The sequence below is a fragment of the Protopterus annectens genome, chromosome 7.part0, assembly GCF_019279795.1.
Source record: "Protopterus annectens isolate FY-2018-M chromosome 7.part0, PAN1.0, whole genome shotgun sequence".
Lineage (NCBI taxonomy): Eukaryota > Metazoa > Chordata > Ceratodontiformes > Protopteridae > Protopterus > Protopterus annectens.
In genome coordinates this window covers 1641691451-1641703983 of record NC_056739.1, presented here as the reverse complement: position 1 = coordinate 1641703983, position 12533 = coordinate 1641691451, and positions in this window count along the sequence as shown.

Sequence of the window (12533 nt, the reverse complement as noted above, 5' to 3'; positions counted from 1 at the left end):
GTGTGGGCAATAGTGATCCTGGCTAGTGAAGTCAGAAAGGGTTTGATCCTGTAAAGGGAACCTAGTTTCTTGTTTACTGTTTTTATAGTGTTGTTACTATGGGGCTCAAAGGTAAGGTTGTTATCGATTAGTACTCCAAGTAGTTTTGTGGCAGAATCGGGAGAGATGATATTGCTATTGCTAGATGTGACAGTGAAGTTCAGTGGGGAGGCTCTGCAGGTGGGAGTGAATAGTAGCATTTTTGTTTTGTTTGGGTTCAGGATGAGACATCGGTGAAGAAGCCAATTATCTACTCTGCTGAACACGTCTTGGGTTAGGGACTGAAGTTGTGATGATGAAGAGGCTGAGCATATTAATGTGGAATCATCTGCATACTGGATACAGGTAGCTTGAGGTAATACAGAGTGTAGGTCATTAGTAAAAATAGAAAAGAGGAGAAGACCCAATATGGAGCCTTGAGGGACACCAAGGGCAATTAGGAGGTGGGAAGACAAGTTATTCTCCCATTGTTGCCTGTTATTTAAATAGGATTGGAACCACTTTATAGCAAGTGGATCCAGTGAGAAGTTTCTAAGTATGTTTATGAGTAGCAGCTGATTAACCATGTCGACGGCTTTTGACAGATCAATGAAGAGGGCTGAGGATAGTGTCATTATTACGATTTTTATTAATGCAGTCAGTGAAGGACAAGAGAGCAGAGGTGGTGCTATGAAATGATCTTAAGCCATGTTGGCAGGTAGTTCGTAGGTTGTTTTCTAGTAGGTGGTTTAATAGTTGCTTATGAATGCACTTCTCCATGATTTTTGCCAGTGGGGATAATATGGCTATAGGCCTATAGTTAGAAAAATCTTTGGAATTACCACCTTTATGCAGGGGGATGATATGTGAGATTTTCCAGATTGATGGAATAGTTCCTTCAGAAATAGTTCTGTTAATGAGGATGGATATGGGGTAGGCTATAGCTTTAGCAACTTTTTGCAGGTATTCTGCAGGTAGTAGATCTGCAGAGAGGGTGGTGTGTTTAAGTTTCTGAATAAGGGTGCAGACAAAGGATGTAGGGACAGTATGGAATTGAAATAGTGGAGGGCAGTTAGGGATATCAGTGGAAGAAGATGTAGTGTCAGGGGAAAGCTGATTGGCCAAAGATTGAATGGTGTCTGTGAAGAAAGTGTTAAAATAATTTCAATTTGGTTAGGGCTGTTGAGATTAGAGTCTGTGGGGGTGGGTTTAATTGAACAACCTGGGTGTAAAAGTTTATTGATACCAGACCAGAATTTTTGAGGTTTATTTTGGTGGGTTTGTTGGAGGTGACAGTAAAAGTTTTTTTTGTCAGACAATATGGCTTTTTTAGTTTCATTTCTTAATTGTCTAAACTTTAGTTGATCTGTTGGGATTTTGGTTGTGTGCCACCTAGCCCAGAGTTTGTTTCTATGGAGGATATTTTGTTTGGTAGTTTTGGAGAGCCATGGGGCTGGTTTAGACCTGCTTCTTATTATTCATGTTGGGGCATGGTAGTCTAGAATGGTTAAAAATTTAGAATTAAAGTATTTAATGGCATCTTCTAATGGTAGGTGTTTCAGGATTGACCAGTTGCAAGCTAAGAGTTCTTTTTGAAAGCTGTTGGGGTTAAATTTTCTGTTAGACCTTGTTTTCTTATAAATGGTTGGGTTTGGGATGTCACTCTTATACCTGATTAAGAAGGTGAGTGAGTGATCACTTATATCATCAGGGAGGGTACCTACTTTGTAAGATTGGTGATGACTATTTGTGAGAATCCAATCTAGGGTGCTGTGATTGTGATTATGTTTATGGGTTCTAGTGGTGGCTGTAATAGTTTGCGTAAAACCATGTAGGTTGATATGGGTAGAAGTCTGTTCAGATGTACAACACCTCCAGTTTATATTAAAGTCACCAAGAATTATGGTTTCTTGTGGGTAGGTGGTAGATAGCTAACTTAGGATAGCCTCTAAGGTGCTGCTATTATTGCCTGGGGGAAGGTAGATACAGATTATATAGATGGATTTACATTTGTTGAGTTGAATTTTGGAGATAAGAATTTCTGCATTGCTAGTTAGAGTAGGTTTAGAGTCTACGGAGTTGACTTGTAATTCAGATTTATATAAAATAAATACTCCTTCACCTTTCTTAGAGTTATGGTCAAATCTCAGGATACTGTAACCTGGGGGATAACAGTAGTATCTTGTATTGTTGGCTTGAACCATGTTTCAGAGAGACAGAGGATGTCAAATGAATGTACATCTATGAGGGTGTGTAGGTGGGCAACTTTATTATTTATGCTTTGAATATTTAGATGGGCTATCAGGAGAGAGTTAGGGGGTCTGTTAAGCAGATGTGCATTAATAGAAGTTGGGGTGTTAGGCTTTGTGGTAGTGGTAGAATTTGGGCTGGGGTTTGGGTGTATGTCACCATCAATTAAGGAGTGGACCTGTATTACCAGAGTGAGAAGTAAGCCTTTACACATTAGGTTCTGGGGTTTTCTAGCTCTAGGGCTGAAGTATGTGATGTGAGTGAGTCTATGAAATTTGGCTGATAAATACTTAGGTGGATAGGATGTGTGATTATGGCTATGAGGGGTGAAAAGTGTTGGTGTGGAGGTTTGCTTCATGGGGTTATGAAAGAGTAGGTAGTCAAGGTGTTCATAGAAAGTAAGTAGGTAGGGTATAGCTAAAATAGGTTGGAATGATAGTAGGAGTAAGGGTATCAAGTGTGAAAGTGTAGTGTTAGGTGGCATTGTAGATGTATTGTGTGTAGGTTAGTATACAGAGAGAAGTGCAGTTAGTCTAATAAGATAATGACTAGTGGAAAGTGGGTTGTAGCACTTTAAGGGGTTAGACAATGTGATTGGTTGTATGGATAGAGGGTGTGGTTAGTGTGTATAAATGTAGATGTACTGGGGGTGGGTATTGGGGGCAGGGTAGGGGAGCAGAGTGAGCCCACAGGGCAAACGGAGCAGGTAGAGCCACAGTAGGAGTGAGCCCTAGGAGAACAATCAGTGGAGAGCTGATTGTTAAGGTGGGTGAAGGTAGAGAAGGTGGGAGATGAGAGTCTTGATAGTGGGGATAGAGGGAGGGCAGCTGATACAGAGTAAAAAGGTAGAGGGATATAGTGGGACTATAACTCTACAAGCTAGAAATACTATATTCTTGTGAGTTGTGTTCATAGGTTCATAGGTTCATAGGTTTATACTAGGCTATCTGCCCTAAGGCATTTATAAGCCTAGCCCAGAGTTTTTGTGGCTTACGCCACCCCTTATGTTAAAAAATACTGTGCCCATTAGTTTGTTGTGCCTCTGTCCAGCAGTGACACAGAGATGATTCCCAGGGTAAACCTGCGATTTCCCATCCACCGGTCAAGATTTCTCTTGAACAGAGCCAGCAAGGTGCTCTGCCTCACATGGACCGGGATTTTATTCCACAACATAGGGAGTCTCTGGGTGACAAATCTATCCCTCCAGCATGTCCTATTTATATCCATGCTAAGGTTTAAGTCACTTGCTCTAGTGGATCTGGTAGATTTGGATTTTTTGAGGTGGAGCATGTCCATTAATTCTGGGTTGGACACGGCCTTGTATGTCAGGCACAGGTCAACTCTGAGCAGACGGTATGCGACTGAATAGAGCTGGAGTTTCTTCAGTCTGGCAGCATATGACAGATTTTGGAGTCCCTTTATCCTTTTGGTGAGGAACATTTGGGGTCTCTCCAATTGCTGCAGGTGTCGGGTGAGATACATCCCGAATGGGGCATTGTACTCGATCATTGGTCTGATAAGTGAAGAGTACAGGGGAACAATGACCTCACTTGATCTGGATGTGAATCCCTTCATGATCAGGTGGGCAATGTAGAAGGTTTTTCTAACCACTTTAGCAATGTGAGTGTCAAAAGAAAGGCCACTGTCAACCTGGGTCCCCAGGTCCCTGATAACCTCTTCTGTGCTTAGTGGATTGCCACATATACGGTAGCTTGGGGTTACCTTGTTTTTCCCGAAGGGTATGGCTATACATTTTTTGGCATTTAACTTCAGGCCATGGCTCTGGCACCAGCTATCAGTTTCCGTGAGACCCCTCTGAAGGATATCTGTGTCCGATGTACTTTCCACTATGGCTCCCAGTTTGCAGTCATCTGCAAACTTTGTCAGCCATAGTCCTTCTATGTTAGCCTGTACTTCTGAGAAGTAGATGCCGAACAACAGGGGGCCAAGGACTGAGCCCTGTGGGACACCACTTGTGACCGGCTTGGAGTCTGACATGGCACCAACTACTCTAACCCTGTGGGTTCTGTCCTTTAGCCAGTTTGCAACCCATCCTGTGACATATGGGTTTACATTTAAGCTGGTAATTTTCTCTATAATACCCGAGTGGGGGTATTGTGTCGAAAGCTTTTGCAAGGTCAAGGTAGGCTGTATGGACTGCCTTTCCCTCATCAATGGCCTTGGTGACTGTTTCGAAGAAGTTGACCAAGTTCAAAAGGCATGATCTGCCCTTGACAAAGCCAAACTGGGTTGGGTCCAATGTCTGCAAGTCCCCTATGTCTTTGTTTATGAGTTCCATTATGATCTTCTCCATAGCTTTGCAGACCAGGCTTGTTAAGCTTATGGGGTGGTAATTACCAGGGTCCGTAGAGGCACTGCCTTTGTGGAGTGGGACCACAGTTGCCGTACGCCACTCCTTGGGCACATATCCTGTGGTAACGCTAAGATTAAACAGCTGCCTTATGTGTGGGTTTAGTTCCTCACTGAGTTCGTGTAGCACACAGCCGGGGACACCATCCGGTCCCATTGATGCTGTGTTTTAAGCTTTAGAGAGAGCAGCTTTCACCTGCGCATTGGAGATGTCTGGGAGGCTGCACTCCGCTGGGATAGTTATCTCATTCTGTGTTTCAACACAGAATGATAGATCTAGGAGAAGGGTGCCATCTAGTGGCCAAAAGCTGTATAGCTACACTAGTTTCTTTTAGGAGGTCGCAGGTCTTGGAATTTGAAGAGGAGGGAAGGATATAATATATTTACAAGGGTATAGAAGGGAAGGTAGGCTAAGAAGAAGGAAAAGGAAAGTTATGGTTGCTGGCCGCCCTAGCAGTGGAGTGTACTTTAAGACCTACAATAATTTATACACTGACAGAAGTTATATAACACGTACTTTCTTCAATTGTACTGTCCTTGAGGGGCTGTTGCTCAGGGCCGGAGAAGAGTCAATTCCTTAGTTTAGGGTGAAGATGGCAATTATAAGATAGTTTAAGGTTGCTGGCCAACAAGACAGGGCAATTCCACAGTTTTAGTGCCGTACGAGCAGGTAGGGTAACTGGTTGTATAAAGGGAGAGAGAAACAGAGAGGTAAAATAAGTAGGATGTTAAGCACAGTTATTTTGTAACTTAACATATAAGATAATGCACATACTAGTACAAACACAAGGTATAATTGGTCACTATCCTTCATATATTAAGCACAGTTATTAGGTAGCGTAACATATAAGATAATGCACATACTAGTACAAACGCAAGGTGTAATTGGTCACTATCCTTCATATATTAAGGTTCAAATGAGAGACAATAGGTTGGATAGATTCATTTACATAGGGAACAGATTTCAGATGCAACTAGCAATTCTATAAAGCCATAACACTAGGATTCTAAAAGCATGGCCAAAACAGTTAGTATGCATGAGTGTTTGTTGCAGTTAGTATGCAGGTGTGCAGCATGAGTGCAGGCGAAGGAAGGCTCTACTTAAACATGGGACATTCTATCCAGGAAGACATTTGTCACATTTGCAGAGTCAGTGTAGTTAAACCAACACAGACAGCTAGGGACATTACCATTTACATTAGTTTAAAGTTAGAATCCTCATAAATGGAGGCAAAATCATTAAAACGCTATATATATATATATATATATATATATATATATATATATATATATATATATATATGCAATCATTATTCTTGCAAGTATAGTAATGTTAAAATCATTATGTTTAAATATTGGCTGTGTAGTGGGTACAAAACATGCTTACATTTCTGAATTTGGTTTTATTTTAAAAACTGGATCTTCAGTGATTTTTATATATATATATATATATATATATATATATATATATATATATATATATATATATATATACACACACATAGATAGATAGATATGTGCAACATGCATTTGCCTGCTTTTGTGTTCCTACTTCAGGATAAGAACTTACTACAATATGTATTTTGTACTGCACATTGTGAGTGTATTATAAATTAAAACACAAGTGTCTTACCATTTGACATTTATTCCTTTCCTTCTCTATTCTGTGGTCAGTTTCTTTACCGTTAATTATACTGCATTGCTATTTATGTGAAGATACTGAATCATTATATTTTATAATGTTGTGATCCACTTTGTAGCACAGAATGTATCTTTGTAATGCTACTGCAGAGCCTCAAACTACAACCAGCATACTGACTGGTCATTTGCATTTAGTTCTAAGGTTTTCTAATATCACCCATTGTTTTCATCCCGCGTTCACCCATAATTTTCCTTTTAAACCAGCACTATTCCATAGTCATCTGTAATTTAGAAGTTATCACTAAATATAAATTCCAAAAAATGGTTCTAATCACCTTGATAGGATCCATGAGTAGCTTAGCTTGAGTTAAATAAAAATATACATTAATCCATCAAATGTCTAAATAACTTGCTGTACTTAGATTTGTGTTGGTAGCAAGATGAGTTGGGGAGGCCAATTGTCCTTATCCTATCAACAGTATTCAGTTCATCCTGTGTGACTCCTTAATAGTTTAAAGGAAGCTAAATGATGTAATGGTTCAAACTAATCTTTGATCTATCCTAAGGTCCCTCTTCCAATGATCCTTGTATGAATATCTCCTGGAGGAGCCATCTTAGGGACACCTTATTTACATGCCCAAACCAATGGAACTATCCCTAGACAACCCAGGGGATCAGTGGATTCACACTGACTCCCTTTTTATATTGCTAGGCTCTGTCATAGAATTGAGAATAAGTTCAAAAACTATGTAAAGAAATGTTATTTATATCAGTTATATGTCTCATCCATTCAGTTACTGCCCAATGTTCATTACTGTAGATGAGGATGGGGATATAGATTGATTAGTACATTAATAGTTTCATCCTAATATTTGACCCCTGAACAGCCATCAGTCTGGTTCAATGCCTGTAGTACTTCCATTGCTGCATCTATCCACTGGTCACTATCCCCATGCCATCAACTCTCACTTAGAAACAATATCCCAAGGTAGTTGAGCTATTTTGCTCAATGTAGCTGCTTCTTTTTCAACTGCATAGAGTAATTCACACTTTTCTGGGAGACGATCATTATTTCTTATGTGGATTTTCTAATTTCAAGTCCCATTCACATCATCTTTAGAGGCAAACCAGTTCACTGAATAGCAGAATTTACAGTTACGTCATGACAATTCTGTCTGCAAACAAAAACGTAACCTGCATCTCAAAAGAGGACACTCTCCACACTATAGCTGTGTTTTGAAATTCTGTCCTTGAAATCACAAGGATGGAGTGCGACAACCTCACCTTTGCAGGAGTTCTATGCCTGTCATAGCATATTTAACTCAGTGCAGACATTTTTGTAAAACATCAACCAAATAATCTTCAGCAGTGTCACTCAAAGCAATGGTCAGGTTTTCTGAGTTTACGCAAATCAGTTGTAGACAATAATGGCAACATCTCATGATGCCTTCAGTATTTAAGCAAGGATAAAAGGTTGGCTCAAAATTCAACAGCCCAGAACAGAGTTCATATTATTCTTCTTAAAATAAGATATCAGCTACCAGTTTAATTGCCCTTTCTAGTACCCTCTTATAGGCTTTTTCAGGATAGCTGTGGATTGTGATCCTTCTATAAATAGAACACACCATCTTGTAGCCCTTTTTGAAAATGAATCCAACACTCATGTTTTCCAGTTTGGAAATAGTATGTCTGCTTTCTTTGAGAACCTGAAATGGTGTGTTAGCCATATCAATTCAACAACATCCATTGCAATTAACATTGTTCTACATTTCATCACCTTATTTGGTGTTGTCTGTGGAATTATTTCATTTCTGTGATCATCTAATCTGTAAAAATGAACTTGATGTTACTAGATGATTTTGGCACTGCCTTCTCAAAGTAGGGTGCAGGCAGTTGTTTCAGGATTTCTCAATGTTGTTCCTTATACCTTCTGATGATTCTGACAATGTTCACATTTAATTTCAGCCTATACATTTTGGAAATGTTGCCATCTGTAGCCAGTATTTTATACCCTGGCTGTCAACAGCAAGGGTATTGCAACACCCACATTCAGAAATTTGTTGAAACCATATAAAAATCATCCTCCGTGGCCTGGCCAAACTACTCTCACAACTTGGCCTTTAGTTAGGCAACTATCATAGCTGCTGCCTTCCTGGTCTACAGATTCCTATCTGTCAGATCTAGTGTTCCCTTTGCGTGAAAGGTCTCTGCAAACTGATGGCATCTACTGGCACAGGTACTTAAAACTGGTTACTAGGGTTGCAAAAGAGAGAAAATGCCATCTTTCATCCACAGAAGCTTGACACTGCTTTTGCTACTGAAGTGTTGAATGAAGCGCATTCAGAGTCCATATCTTCGGCATCCCTGATAGACAGGAGAAGCTCTTCTGAGGAGTCAAAGTCAATGACTGACACCAAATACTGAGAAACGTAAGTTAGTACTCAGACAAAATATAGCAAGGTTCCACTATGTCCGTACTCATGCATTATCAAATGACCCTTTTAGACAAGATTTATTGTTCAAAAACATTATTCTTTTCTATACTGTGATATCTGCATAAGACTTCTAATGTATTGTTATCAGTTGGAGCAACTGTTATATACATCATAGCCCTAGAATTTCTTAGTCATAACCGCATGTTCATAACCGCCACTAACTAAAAACATTGCAGCATTGCACTTTTTTATTTCTATTGGTCATGCCAATCAGCCTAAAGATTCTACAACTAAATACATTCTAGAGAAATTAATATCATTTCACAAAACTTCAGTATAATTTATCAGCCCATTGTACAACAAGCTTGTTTCAGCTTTTATACTCTATTAGAAGAAATGTAAATAAGAAATGGATGTGGATATTTAATGATACTAGAGGGAAGTATGGGACATATTCTTCCATTTACACCTGCTCCACTTTGGACCTGTGTTTGCATATGAAAATGTTGGGGATACTAATGTAGTGTGCTTGCCTTTGTCCAGGGAAAGGAATGAATGCAGTGCCACAAATGAGAACATGCCACAAGAAAGAAACAAAGAGAAAATCTACCATTTCCATGCTGATTTCCTTAAGCTGGTCTGTCCTACAATACCTTGATCACTGTTTATTTCTATAGCACTGTGACGTCCCCACTCTGAGTGAGCAATCAAGGATCCTGAATCCTCACCACTGGCACAGGTGAGGGATGTTCACTTGGAATAAAAATGGATGCAGCCAGTTTTTCTAGATGCAGCTCCCTGCATCAAGCACAATTTCTCTTAAGAGTACACAGAGAATGCACTCAATCCAGGGTATGGGTTTCTCTGTCTGTCTTCCTCCAGGTCCCCAATAAGATTCCTCATTCCTCCAGGTCCCCAATAAGACTCCCCACTGGAACAGCTATAGAGATGAGACCTCAGCTGAGTGTCCAATCCAAGTTCTCCACCACTCTCTCTGTGAAACCAGTGCTTCGTGCCACTGCTCCAAGCAGCTGAGACACACACTCTTTGAGATTTGATTTTCTCACACACACACACACACACACACACACACACACACACACACACACACACACACACACACACACACACACACACACACACACACACACCTGGAAAAGGCTGACACAGATTTACTAGCTATGCTCATTCGCCCAGACTATAAGATAGTTACACTGGCTACTCTAAGGATCTTGAAAGGGTACCCAATTATACTGATTGAAATTAATATTACTACAAATGATAGTGTTTGGCCAATGCAGTAATGCTTTTAGGAGTGGCCCCAGTGTCACCAAATAGATATAAGTCTTCTCAAAGTTTAAAATATTCTCTAAAGGACCAGCTACAATGAAAAGTTTAAATATATTTAATAATAAATAATAGAAAAGCATGAAATTACAGGATATCTATTTACAATAAACATCAGAGTTTCAGAACAGGAAATATTAAAAAATAACACTGGTGGACAGGTTCACACAGTTACAGAAAAAAACTGTTCTTAGCTAATTTCTCTATATTTTCCTTTCTGATCTAAATAATTATTATTACCTGTTTACTTACCAGAGCAAGGCAAGATGAAGTAGGTGAGAGACCCTTCTTTGTCAGGTTACAAAAACAGAGTGCTCTGAGACTTCAGTCTCACTTAGTATTAAACAATATTTTTTAGTGATGGATTACAAAATGACATCACATACATCTGGTCATCTGACTTCTGGTTCCCATGCTTCCCCCCTTTGCTAGAAGCTGTCAGGAGTTAGCATATATGGCTCAATAATACACACACACACACACACACACACACACACACACACACACACACACACACACACACACACACACAGCCTTGCTATGATCTGCTGCAGCTCCTGGAAGTCATAAAACAATTTCAAACCTCCACCCTTCCAGAGTAGCAATTAGTTCACCTCAATGACAATGCAGGAAGCTTCCTATTAGAGACTTCTGTCTCTGGGTGCATTGAGAACTGTAAAATACAATCTTTGTGGCCTATGCCAGGCAATTTAATTTCAAACTATGTTCAAAGTTTGTGATTAACCTCTTCTCTTACAGCATTCTCCTCTAAAGCATATACATTTATACAGTTACAATAATACATGTATATATTGTTTCTATTCAGCAGGGTAGACTGTTGCTATATTTTTAACACAAGCAACTTTACAAATACATTTTTCAACACAAGCATCTGTACAAATCAGTTTGATATACAAATGCTATATAATTCTTTACAAAATACCAACTAGCTGTGCTGGCATATATCATGCATTCACTGCCCTACTTCTCCTGGCATGGCTAACAATACTCACATCATCATGTCTCTCCACCCTTTGAAGACTCAAGCTAATTTTTCAAGTGACCCTTGAGAAATGTTGCTTGAGAGGAATGAGCCTATCTGGGAATACATTAACCCATACTCTGTCTTGAGATCCCATCTGCCTTGGCACTGCTGATGCCACTACAGTGCTGCACTGTCATTTCCTGTGCCTGCAACCCTAGGCTCCAGCATAGTAAACTGGAATTTTGCTGGCTGTCGCGATGTAGCCATAGATCCCCCTCAGACTCTTCCTACCTCCTACTGCAAATACTTAGCACAAGAGCCTCCCTATCATGGTAAGGTTTCATCATTTTAACATGGTAAATCAGTGCCCCTGCCTCCTGCCTAGCAGTTCTACCATAGAGTTAGCATCACTGACCTTCTCTACCACTTTGAAGGGTCCTTCCCAAGCTGCCTGCAGCTTTTGGTGTCTGACAGGAATGAGAAGCATCACCTACTACCCCACAGCATACTGTCTGACTCGAGCATTCCTGTCATACCAGACCTTTTTCTGCTGTTGGGCACCTGCCAGGTTCTCCTGGGCCAAGCCCATGAACTCTCTGAGCCTTGTCCTGAGGTTTAGGACATATGCCACAACAGACTCCTTGTAGGATTCACACTCACCCTCCCACTCATCACAAATCATATCTAAAGATATCCCTCACCCTATGCACATACAGTAACTCAAAGGGCAAAATGTAAGCAAACAGTAGAAGGGGCAAATATTTGTCCCACTCTCTCTAAAATTGGTCTGCAAATGCTCATACCATGGTCTTTAGTGTAGAACTTAACCTTTCCAGAAGACCATTAGTCTGGAGATGGTAGGGGTGGTCTATCCATGCTTCACCCCACAGTTCTTCCACAGACAAGCTGGCAGGTCTGAAATGAAATTGGCACCTCTGTCAGTCAGTAATTCTCTCAGGAAGCCTACCCTGCTCAAAATCTCAAACAAAGCATTTGTCGTCTTCTCTGCCTCAGCAGAGGACAGAGCCACCACCTCAGGGTATCTAGTAGTATAATCTACTATAACCAGGATATACTTCTTCCCTGTGGAACTTGGGGTACTCAGAGGCCATGCAATATCCATAGCTACCCTCTGAAATGACTCCTTGAATACAGACAAAGGCATCAAAGGAGCCTTGACCTTGTCTCCTGCTTTGACTACTTTTTGGCACTGTTCACAGATCCTGCAGTACCCTGGTACATCACTTGCAATCCCAGGCCAGTAAAAGTTCTGGATAATATGTCTCTTGCTATGCTTTATACCCATATGACCTGCAAAAGGAATGTCATGGGCTATGACTATACGTGTCAGATGGTAGGGTCTAGGTATTACCAACTGCTGTATTACCTCACCCTGTAGCCCTCTCTCAGGGGTCCACTCTCTATACAGTCACCCTTTGTTACAGTATACAGACTCCACTTTTCCTTGAGAATCAGGTACCTCCCTA